Below are 12,810 nucleotides of genomic sequence, written 5' to 3'. Positions count from 1 at the left end.
TTAAATAAATTCTTGGTTTGACAACCCTGTATTTTTGCGCCTGTCTCAAGTCATGAGCTTGCTTTTGTCAGTCTATGTATTTTTAGCTCACCGAAGGGCCCATCTAAGATTATGTCTTTACTTTGCGTCCGTCGTCGTCCGTCGTCTGTCGTTGTTAACTATTCAAAAAATCTTCTCCTCTGAAACAAAAGGGCCAAATACCTTCAAACTTTAACTAAATGGATCCCGCTGCAAATGTTTGCACCTGTCCTAAGTCAGGAATCTGATGTACAGTAGTTGTCGTTTGTTTATGTAATATATACGTGTTTCTCGTTTCTCGTTTTGTTTATATAGATTAGACCGTTGGTTTTCCCGTTTGAATGGTTTTACACTAGTAATTTTGGGGCCCTTTATAGCTTGTTGTTCGGTGTGAGCCAAGGCTCCGTGTTGAAGGCCGTACTTTAACCTATACTGGTTTACTTTTTAAATTGTTATTTGTATGGAGAGTTGTCTCATTGGCACTCACACCACATCTTCCTATATCTACTTAGGGTATCTAGTTTTATTTTAGTACTTGTATATGTTTACTTTTAGAGTTAAGTGTGACCGTCCATTTTCACTGAACTAGTACACAATTTTATTTAGGGGCTAGCTGATGACCACCTCCGGGTGCGGGATTTTCTCATTGAAACATTGAAACATTGAAACATTTTATTTCACTAAAGGCCTCACATGAGGCATGATAGTACAACATTATAACAAACATATTTACAAATGCATGAATAAATGGGAAGGTAAATATCATTTGTAAATTGACATTACAATTTTACAGAACTTGGCTAAGCCAATAAGAACAAATTTATCATTAAATTAGAGAAGCTCATAGTATTTTTAATTTTACAAATATCTGCAGGCAAAAATTTCAGCCTTTCAGCATTAAAGAAAGTACAATCATATATATAATGAAATTCATCTCCTAATACATTGCTGTTACATAAATCACATATTCTTTCTGATCTATCAATGCTATAAAATCTACCACATTCAATAGGTAACCTATGACTACTGCATCTATATTTACACAAATTTATTCTAAGATCAAAAGGCAATGTAGTTAAATAATCTTCAAAACCAAACTCAGACTTATACATTCTATAATTTAAACATTTTGAGGTATTAAATATCTGAGCCTTCCATTCATTTACAAACAAATTGTGGTAATAGTGTTTCACATTTTTAGACAACTGACAATTTGTATCTATATATTGATTATTCCAGGCATTAATAAAACCACATTCAGATATAATATCTTTTACACAATTCAACCACTTAGAGTGGTAAACATTACCAGAATCAAGTTTATATAGCATTTCATACAATGTACGAGAAATTTTCTCTTTTTTGCCAGTAACAATACGTTTCCAAAAACCAACCATTCTTGCTTTAATATTAACAGACATTGGTACTCTACCTAGTTCACCATATACAATGCAATTAGGTGTACAGTTTTTAACTTTCATTATATATTTACAAAATTCTAAGTGCAGTGATTCAATAACATCATTTTTCTCATACCCCCAAACTTCTGCACCGTACATTAATATAGGGGCAACCATAGCATCAAAAAGTTGTAATAATACATCTATAGGTAAATACAATTTTCTTGCCTTACGTAATACATAAAACATTGCTTTTCTGGCTTGTTGAACCAGTCTAGATTTATTAACATGAAAAGTACCTTTTCTAGAAAATACAATACCTAAATATTGAAATTCATCAATAACAGATAAACGGTCATTATTATATGTAAAATGAACATTATCAGGCTTTTAGAAAATATAACAACATTGGTTTTTTCAGTATTAACTTTGAGATTCCATGTTTCACAATATAAATACATTGCATTCCATGCTGATTGTAACTCAACTGCAGATTCTGCAAAAATGACTGTGTCATCCGCATATAACAACAGATACAATTTAAAATACACTTCAATATCATCATTGTCAAACAATAAATGAGACATATTACAAACATCATTCAGACCACTATAAGCATGTGACATAAACTCAGTCAAATCATTAAGAAAAATAGAAAATAATAGGGGCGAAAGGTTTTCACCCTGCCTCACACCAATATTAGATGCAAAAAAATCTGAACAATTAGATCCATCTCTTACACAAGATTTTGCATTTTTATACAAGTTTTGTAATACAATCAGCAATTTACCATCTATACCATTGCGTAACAATTTTTGCCATAATAATATTCTGTTGACAGAGTCAAAAGCCTTACGAAAATCAACAAAAGCACAATACAATTTTTTTCTTCTAAATAAATACAAATCAATGAGACATTTCAAATTAAAGATATGATCAACAGTGCCATACCCCTTTCTGAAGCCTGCCTGTTCTTCGCATAATAATCCTAAACTTTCCAAATAATTGAACAATCTATTATTCAAAATACATGTAAACAATTTTCCATAACAGCTCAATATTGTAATACCTCTATAGTTGTCAGCATTTGCAGGATCACCTTTCTTTTTAAATATAGGGCAGATAAAACCCTTTGACCATGAGTCTGGTATAATACCACTATCAAATACAATATTAAATATTTTCAAAAATACAGGCATAAGTTTACAAGCTGCATGTTTCAAAAATTCATTAAGTATCATGTCATCGCTACATGCTTTGTTATTTTTCAAAGACTTAATTGCATTTACAACTTCTTGTTCACAAATAGACTGATTAATTACAGTATTATACTCGCTAATATTCTCTGGTAATACAACATCAATATCATTTTCTACATTATTCAAATTTTTAAAATGGTTAAAAAATAAATCAAGAGCAACCTTCTGAGATACATTTTTACCTTTCTCACAGCCCTTGTTTAACAATGACCAATAAGACTTTGGATCAGTGGTACGCAAACCACGCAATTTTTCTATAAATGCCTTCTGAAACTCATTAAATTGAGTTTTCAAAGTTTTCTTGTACTCTCTACTTTTACATACCAAATCATCATAATTAATTGTTGAACGTACTCTATAGTAATACTTCTTAGACCTGCGATAATTTTTACGTTTTACATAGCATTCACTATTGAAATACTTCTTACGATGTACAAATTGAGAGATACAATTTTTTTTTTAACATTTTTATCATTGATTTTAACAAACATATTGGCTTGTTCTGCCGCATTCCTTATAATATTAACACAATCATTTACAACATTATTGACAGTTACATTATCAGTATTTTGAGGATCAATATCCTCTAATTTATTCAAAAGTTCATCTATACTGGTATCGTCTAGGTTCTCCGTGAAAACTGGTGCTCTGTCTCTGGCCCATATTGGTTTTACAATAGACTCTGATTCACCATGCAAGGTGATTACAATGTTAGAGTCATTTGTATTGTCCATATCATTGTCATTTACATAAGAGTTATTCAAATCTACATCAACAACACAAGTTAAATTTGTACACAAATGTAAACAAATAGGTTTATGAATATCACTAAGAATTGGATCAAATATCAATACATTGAAATCAACAATCGATCGGAATAGATTTGGTGATACAATGGCATAATCAATAACAGAATTATTACAAGTCGTGAGCCCAATATCCTTATCATTACCCAATCTACCATTAACAAAGAACAGTTCTAAACTTCTACATAGTTCTAATAATTTTTTGCCATATTTATCAACTTTATGCTTATCTTGAGATTGTCTTAAAACAGGGATACCACATTCCTCTAATATATGTAAATTATTAACAAGACTTTGCTCAATATTTGGCACATTACAAAAGTCAAGAATATTATTGTCAATGTCAACATATTCATTACAGTTACTACAATGTGCATTGAAATCACCAAGTAAACAAACTTGTAAATCTGATTCATTTATAACATTTTCAATTTCATTAAACATATCAACACTACTATATAAGCTACCATCAGGTGGAATATAAACAACCCCAAATAAAGTTTTTTGAAACAATAGCTTATCATCAATGGTGAACCATAATACACAATGACTAGAGCAAGTAAATGGGTCCCTTATATGGACATAGTTGCATATATATTCTTTTACATAAACACAAATACCACCTGATTTAGATGTACAATTTTGCCTTATAACACAGGGTAGTAGATTAAATCCATTAACCTCAATATCATCATATTGATCAATTTTAGTTTCAGTAAGACATATTACATCATATAAAGACATGAATTCAATAAAATCTGGATTTTTCAATTTAGAGACAAGACCACACACATTAAGGGTTAAAATTTTTATATTTTTAAATTGCAAGATATTTTCATTTTCAAGCACTTCCTTTTGAATCACAGATTTATCATCACTGACATCAAGCACTGACTCGGTGTCTAGACATTTCCCTTCCGCGCGCTCCTACAGCTCAGTAAGTCCCAACTTTTTATAAGTCCACAATTCCTAGTTTGAATAGGTCGTCGGGGGATGCGATCACCACTCTATCACCACCATTCTTCATAAAACAATGAATTTTACCATCACGCGTGTGTGCGTTTTTGACGTCATCATTTTTTCTTACCAATTGAAAGAGTTTGAAACGCAACGGTGTCAAATCTTCGCTTACATATGTCATACTCTAAATCGTCATGACGACAATAGAAGCCCGGTTTGTATGCAGCTTTTACATGGCTTATTTTTTTATTTTTTACAGAAATGTCAAGTGGATGTGTTTTGGTGACAGGAGGAGCCGGCTTTGTCGGTAGCCATTCTGTAATAGAACTAATCAATGCAGGATATTCTGTTGTTGTTGTAGACAACTTTATTAACGCTAATCATGGTAAGTACTATGAAATATCTCTTGGCGACAAGACAAGTTTTCTTTATCTATTTTTTTATGAAAAAAGTAGCACTATAATTGTCGTGTGTAGTATTGTATAGCTGAATTTCAGCTGAAGTTTTCTTTCCTTTTTTTCAGAAACTATGATGAGAAATGACGTCACTACGCTACTTCCGGCGTAGAAAAACAATGTAGAATACGTTTTTTCTGCACTTTTGAATAAAAAAACATTTCTGAAGGTAAGTTTTCATTGTTGTTCTCAATTATTGCTAAAAAATGCCAAATTTCTAATGCCCGTTTCAATCCCGACTTCCGAATGTCTAAAAACATTCTAGAACTTCACAAAATCCCACTTCCGGCCTCCATTGCTTTGTGTACATTCCATTCAGCGTCATCAATCTTGTGGCAGGCAATACAGGTCAAGCAAATTGAATTTTTTTCAATCAATCAATATCTCATAAAAGGTCATTAACCAAATTCAAGCTGATTCTAGATTTCTTTTCTCACGATTGAGAGCCAAATATTGCCTATGCTAAATAAGGTAAAAGTCCAAGTCAGCCTATTCCCGCGAAAAAAATATCTCAAAAAGAAGATCCATTACCTATCAATTATTTTAACTTATACTTAAACTAATATACGGAAGCGTGTTAGCGCGACACATTTTTTTTTAAATTTTTCATCATGTCTTTGCGTTTAACGCAAACCTTTGCGAAATAACGCAAACATTTGTTTTATCTTATTTCTTTTTTAAAGATTTAAAAGAAACAGTAATTATTAATGCAGGAGCCAGTATATATTAAAATTTATCACTTTTGTAGTAATTGCAAAGTAAAATGCTTGAATAATTAGAACATATCATTGAATAATAATGAGCAGAAAATATAAGAAGATGTGGTATGAGTGCCAATGAGAAAACTCTCCATCTAAGTCACTATTCGTTAAGTAAACCATCATAGGACAAAGTACGGTCTTCAACACGGAGCATTGGCTCACACCGAACAGCAAACTATACACATGGAAAAAAGTATTGCAACACCAAATTGAAATTGAAATTAAAAAAACACTCTTTATTTTTTTGTGGTATAATTTGTTAAAATAGAACTAGTTGAACATTATTTAAATATCACCTGAGTTTAATCAATAAATATTGACTCGATAAGTTAATTCTTATCTCCACATGCAGCTACTGTACCCGTAAACAGCAAAACAGATGTTTTTATCTTCATCGTTTTCAATACTTTAAATATCAACCAAGTTTATAAAGTTATGTGATTGACACCTTGTAATGGGTCCTCCATAAGTCTTATCTGCAGCAATCAGGCAGATAATCAGCGTGAGAGAAGCAGGAATGTCGCTGTGACAACCGTACGTATTGTTGGTCATCACCATCCCACTATAAGTCGTTTTGAGAATAAAAATCAGCCAATAAACGGTGTTAAAGACCTTCCGAGATCAAGAAGACCCCTATACCATCTGCTAGGGAAAATCAAGCATAATGAAGGTTGGTCAGAAGGAAATCCATTGCATACAATGCAATCTTAAAAAGAGAGTGGTGGGCATACATGAACCTTTAGACAAAAACTGTTCGAGATCGACTTATCGCTACTGGTTATCGTGCGATCAGACCATTTCGGGGACCATTGCTTACGAACAGACACACAGTTGTCCGTATCCAATGTAGTGCGGAGCTCCCCAAAATTGGAAATTAGCATCGTGGAGGAAGATCCATTGTTCAAATGGAATTCGGTTCATCTTTCTTGGCCCAATCGTAGCCCGGATTTGAACCATATCGAGCATATATGGGACACTATTGGGCGTAAATTTGCGCGGAAGGACACCCCAGTTCAAACACGTCATAAAATAAACAATGCCCTTCATCAGAAATGGTTACTGCTACCTTAGCAAAAATTAGTCGATTTATGGCAGGAATCAGAAGACGTCAAGAAGCGGTTATCCTTTTGAATGTAGGCTGCGCACAAAGTACTAATTCTTTGGCGTATAACGATCAACAATGATGTGAACAATCATCTTAAGATTTATTTTTAAATGTCAGACATTGTAAAGTTCGACTACAGTAAAAGTTGTAAAATGCATTTTTTTTGTACAAAAAAACACTTCATTTTGTTTTTAAAATTGTGGTTAGATATTTCATTTTTTTTTCAAAAATTTTTTGTTCTTTTAAATGCCAATGTTATCATAAACTAGGTTTCAATATTATTTTACAAATATTTTATCATATTCCATCCAAAATAAGAGGCTGATTTTTCAAGTTTTATAAAAAATCAAGGTGTTGCAATACTTTTTTCCATGTGTATATATAAAGGTCCCCCAAAACGATATCCATGTTACTACTAGTATATATATTACCAAGAAAATTGAGGTTATACCGAAGAAAAAACTCGTTCTCTCCATTCAAATTGCTACCCCAGGCATCTTAAAATTACTTAACTATATTGAAATGAAAATTCAATAACTTTCTATCAAAAAATCTTTATCATATCCTGAGATTTTTGCTTCAAAATTAAAAAAAAATGTTTCCTTATTAATAAATCATTTTAAAGCAAAAATATCATTTTGTCTATTTGACTATGAAGTTTCACAATTGTATGACATTATTCTTGATCTTTCCTATATACTGTACTATATCTAATTTTGTTAAATTATAAACTTTTCTGATGCACAAATCAGTCTTAATTTATGTATAATTGTACTTCAAGTATTCAATTATTCCTATGCTTATTTATTATAATGATTTGGCCTGGTATGTATCTTTTTTTTTATCTACTAGTAAATTACAACCGAAATGAATTACAGACGGACATTTATACAAATCTTAATGAATGATTGCAATCAAGATATTTGCGTTATAACGCAAAAGTTAGCGTTGTATTGCAAAGGTTTGCGTTATTTCGTAAAGATTTGCGTTATATCGCAAAGATCACTTTGTGTTAGAACGCACATGTTTGTGTTATTTCGCAAAGGTTTGTGTTATAACGATAAGATAGGAAGAAAAACACGAAAAAATAAAAATGTGTGGCGCTAATACGCTTCTGTACTAAAACTCTTCGGATTTAGAGTACTAGTATCAATTCTTAATTCCAAATATTTTTTTAATTTCACCTAACTGCATTATTCAAGATAAAAGATTTTAATGCATAATGTATTGATATAAATGGCATAAAATGATGAGACTATATTTTTGAAATACTGATTGTATGTAATTTAATGCGCGTCAACACGCAGTAACCCAACAACTCAAATAAGATCTACATATGGCCTAAAAAGATTGATATTCGCACGACTTAATGCAAGTTTAGTCCTTCAATGTAAAAGGTCATATGGCAATACATTGATGTTGTTTTTTTAATTGATTTGATACAGGGAGATTGGTGGCCTCATGTTAATTTAACGCATGTCACCTATCTAGTTTTATCTCCAAAAAGAGGGCCAGTTTTTATTCTTTAATATTAAGTCAATTCTCCCATGAAGAAAGGATAAATTTTTCTGTGTTCAGTAGCATCGTATTTTCTTCAAATATTTTCTCGCACAATATCTGGACATCGGTGGACATGCAGTATTGTCAAACCACGCAACCGTTCACCCGTCATCGTAGCTCTAATTTCGATAATATTCTAACAATTTCATGTAGGTTTTTTTAATTAGACAAAAGGTCCTTCGGTATAAGAAAACTCCAAAGTTAAAAAAAAATTACAAGATTTGCAAAAGAAAATCAACACTTAGAATTTAGTCAAAAAGTAGGACAATAAATGAACAAAAAACAAACCCGGGTACAGATAAGACACATAACTACAATAATAGACCTTTAACACTGATTATAAAGATGGATCCCGAAAAATATACAGGGGCAACATCAAAAAGTGAAGAGAAATCGGGTGATTTTTGCAAGACACTCGCCGTGAAAACAATATGATCGGAAGAAAAGCTTTTGTTTCAACTTTTTAAAATTTATTTCCAACATCAGACCATGTAGTTACGGCCCTGGGCTCCATATGAAATTATAAAATCCAAACTGACTTATTCAAAGTCGATGTTCAAACGGCCAATGCAATAAAATACATCTGTTGACTGAAACTCATTATAGTGGATTACTTTTTGTTTGAATTTATTGGAAAAAATATATATTAAAAAATAAAAATAAAAAACCACAATAAATGTACTAGGTACGATAATTGACGGCAGTCTTTTAACCTGAAATCTGTGGCAAATTGTTATATGTTTGAAATAATGAATAAGATAGTTTCTTCTGAAAACGAAACGTCACGGAAAATAAGGGTGATGGATTTATAATATATAATGGAGCATTAGATCAGCATCGTCTGGTCAAACTATTCATAGGTGTTATTGTAAATAAAAGTTTAAGATTTACAACATATGGCATTCTTGACCTTGAAATACATTTAAAAGAAACAAATGTTAACTAGTATCTCAATTGTTTGTAAAACAATTGAAAGGTCTTTCCTGTAAAAGTGATGTTTTCGTAATATACTTTGTACAACCTTTCGTTTGATATACGACAAGCATACCTTCTGAAACTTTTCGTTTTTAACACTTAATGACCTCATCCGCCTACATTTTTGAGATCGGAATTATGATACATGTATATCTAACATAGAGTAGATGAGCTTTCATTTGATATGCGACAACGCCATGTTCTAGAAAGATTGATTTTTGCACTTAATAACCCTATCGAACTAAATTTTGTAGGTCGGGAATTTGATATTTCAAATGTACACATCATGACCTTTCATTTGATATACAACAATTCTACCTTAAAAGAAAATTTATTGTTTGCACTCAATGACCCCATCCAGCCCATTTTTGGGAGACGTCAATTTGAAATTTGAAATGTACGCTTTATGTTCTTTCATTTGATATGCGACAACCTTACCATCTGAGAAATTTGAATGTTTGCACTAAATGACCCAACCCGTCCCCCTGGGATGAAAAGGGGGTTTAAAATTTTCATTTTTAAGTAGAGTTTATTAAGACCTTCAATTTGATATATCAGATGACCCCATTTGACAAAGTGCAAATAATGATGCAATATCAACTATATAAATAGAAGTTATGAAACTTACAAAGTCAATGCAAAACTTGAAAATTACAATTTCATTTTTTGGTTTTTTTTTCCATGGAATCTTTTTGGTATTTTGTGAAACATATAACTATGTCAACCTCTTCAATTTCTAAAACATTTTAAGTGGTAAGCTCTTGATGATTCAGAAATACATGTCGCCGCTCGCAAAACTTCAAACTGCATTATCTCTAAAACGACAATAGATATCTCAAATCTGTTAAATGATAAATGATCTACAGTTGAAGGACAACATTATAGAAAAAGAATTGGGACAATTTCAAAGTTCACCAAGGTCACAATTAATCATCAAATATATGATGCAATACAAAACTTGAGAACCGGAAGTCATAGAGACATGGGACTATCACCATTCAACTCAGGACCACTTGACCTTTCAAATATCACAAGGTCAAGGTCATAGTATAATGTGAAGGTCAAGGTGAAATTTCATCATGACCTGATATTGACATCAAATTGAAGGTCTTGAACTACTGATCATCTTTGCAGTTTATAGTAGGTTGATATCTGTTACCTTTAAAAAGATATACACACAATACTATACTTTTAAGAATCATCCCGTCGTAACTTTTGAACAGACAGTCGGACTCTTTTGAGCTCAGTGTATAAAATGTAGAGCTCGTCGAGAGGAACATTTTATACGCTGTAAGTATGCAGCAAACTCTTATCGTTTTCTTAATATGAAAGGTTGAAATTGAAGCGTAATTTTTTTTTGCACTCGGTGACCTTTGACCTTGGGTGCAAATTAAAGGTCACATGAACTTAAGATTATTGGTGTAGGTCCCAAGTCTTTACGACTTCCGGTTCTCGAGATACAATTTTTCAAAAATTGTGTATATTTTTTCAAGGGAAATAACTCCTTATAAGGGTTAGCAACAAAATGATTGTATATGTTAATTAACATTGCCATCTGGTCTTGTACCAATCGTAACTACTCGGCCATTCTCGCTACGCAGTACAGTTATTTCTTCGTGCAACCAGAAAGGCCGAGTTGTTCCGATTGGTCTTGTACATGTTGCCGTTTTCAAATGGATTCTATCTTGAATACTTTTTGAGAAAAATGTAAAAGAAAGAAATTACTTCAAGGGGACATAACTCTCATAGGGAATGATGAAATCCTTAGCAGCCTCATATGGTAACACATCATGATGATATCTAACTATTGTGCCAATAAGGTCATGATATCTTCAAAAACAACGAGGGGGGGCCATGTCGAAAAAAACCAATAAAAGGGAGATAACTTATAAAGGGGATTATGAAATCCTACACAGCCTCATCTGGTAATACTTCATGATGAGGTCTACCGATGGTCCATATTTGGTCTTGATGACATCAATAGAAACGGGGGGAGGGCATTTAGAAAAAATGTTGGAAAAAAAAACATTAGAAAAACAGTAAGGTCTTTCCCCACGTAGGGGAAAGACCTTAATTATCAATCTGAATCACAATAGCTGGCCATCACAGCATGTATTCCAAGGGTTTATTAAAGATGAAGCGACTGATACAGAAACAACAGGTGACCATTAAAATGAATACAAATCTAACAAATTTTAGATTAGTATTAGTGGTTATGATAACGTCAAAAACGACGAAACTAGTATAATTACAAAACGTATATATAAACAAGAGTGCACACGCTGAAATGTCTCGCCTTCTATACTAATCATTGATATTATGTTGAGCTAAGCTTTATAACAACTGTCACATAAACTTAACATTAACCAAGATAACTAAACATAGACCAATGAACCTTGAAAATGAGGTCAAAGTCAGATGAACCATGCCAGGCAGACATTTACAGCTAACAATGGTTCTATACAACATATATAGTTGACCTATTACTTATAGTTTAAGATAAAGAGACCAAAACACAAAAACTTAACACTGTGCAATGAACCGTGAAAATGAGGTCACGGTCAAATAAAACCTGTGCGACTGACATAAAGATCATAAAATATTTCCATACACCAAATATAGTTGACCTATGGCATATAGTATTAGATAAAAAGACCAAAACTCAAAAACTTAACTTTGACCACTGAACCGTGAAAATGAGGTCAAAGTCACATGACATCTGCCCGTTAGACATGTACACCTTACAATCCTTCCATACAACAAATATAGTAGACCTATTGCATATAGTATGAGAAAAACAGACCAAAACACAAAAATTTAACTTTGACCACTGAACCATGAAAATGAGGTCAAGGTCACATGACATCTGCCCGCTAGACATGTACACCTTACAATCATTCCATACAACAAATATAGTAGACCTATTGCATATAGTATGAGAAAAACAGACCAAAACACAAAAATTTAACTATAACCACCGAACCATGAAAATGAGGTCAAGGTCAGATGACACCTGCCGGTTGGACATGTACACCTTACAGTCCTTCCATACACTGAATATACTAGCCCTATTGCTTATAGTATCTGAGATATGGACTTGACCACCAAAACTTAACCTTGTTCACTGATCCATGAAATGAGGTCGAGGTCAAGTGAAAACTATCTGACAGACATGAGGACCTTGCAAGGTACGCACATATCAAATATAGTTATCCTATTACTTATAATAAGAGAGAATTCAACATTACAAAAAAATTGAACCTTTTTTTCAAGTGGTCACTGGACCATGAAAATGAGGTCAAGGACATTGGACATGTGACTGACGGAAACTTCGTAACATGAGGCATCTATATACAAAGTATGAAGCATCCAGGTCTTCCACCTTCTAAAATATAAAGCTTTTAAGAAGTTAGCTAACACCGCCGCCGCCGCCGCCGCCGTAGCCGCCGCCGCCGGATCACTATCCCTATGTCGAGCTTTCTGCAACAAAAGTTGCAGGCTCGACAAAAAA

This window comes from Mytilus galloprovincialis, chromosome 10 (assembly GCF_965363235.1).
Source record: "Mytilus galloprovincialis chromosome 10, xbMytGall1.hap1.1, whole genome shotgun sequence".
Lineage (NCBI taxonomy): Eukaryota > Metazoa > Mollusca > Bivalvia > Mytilida > Mytilidae > Mytilus > Mytilus galloprovincialis.
This window is presented reverse-complemented; position numbering follows the sequence as displayed.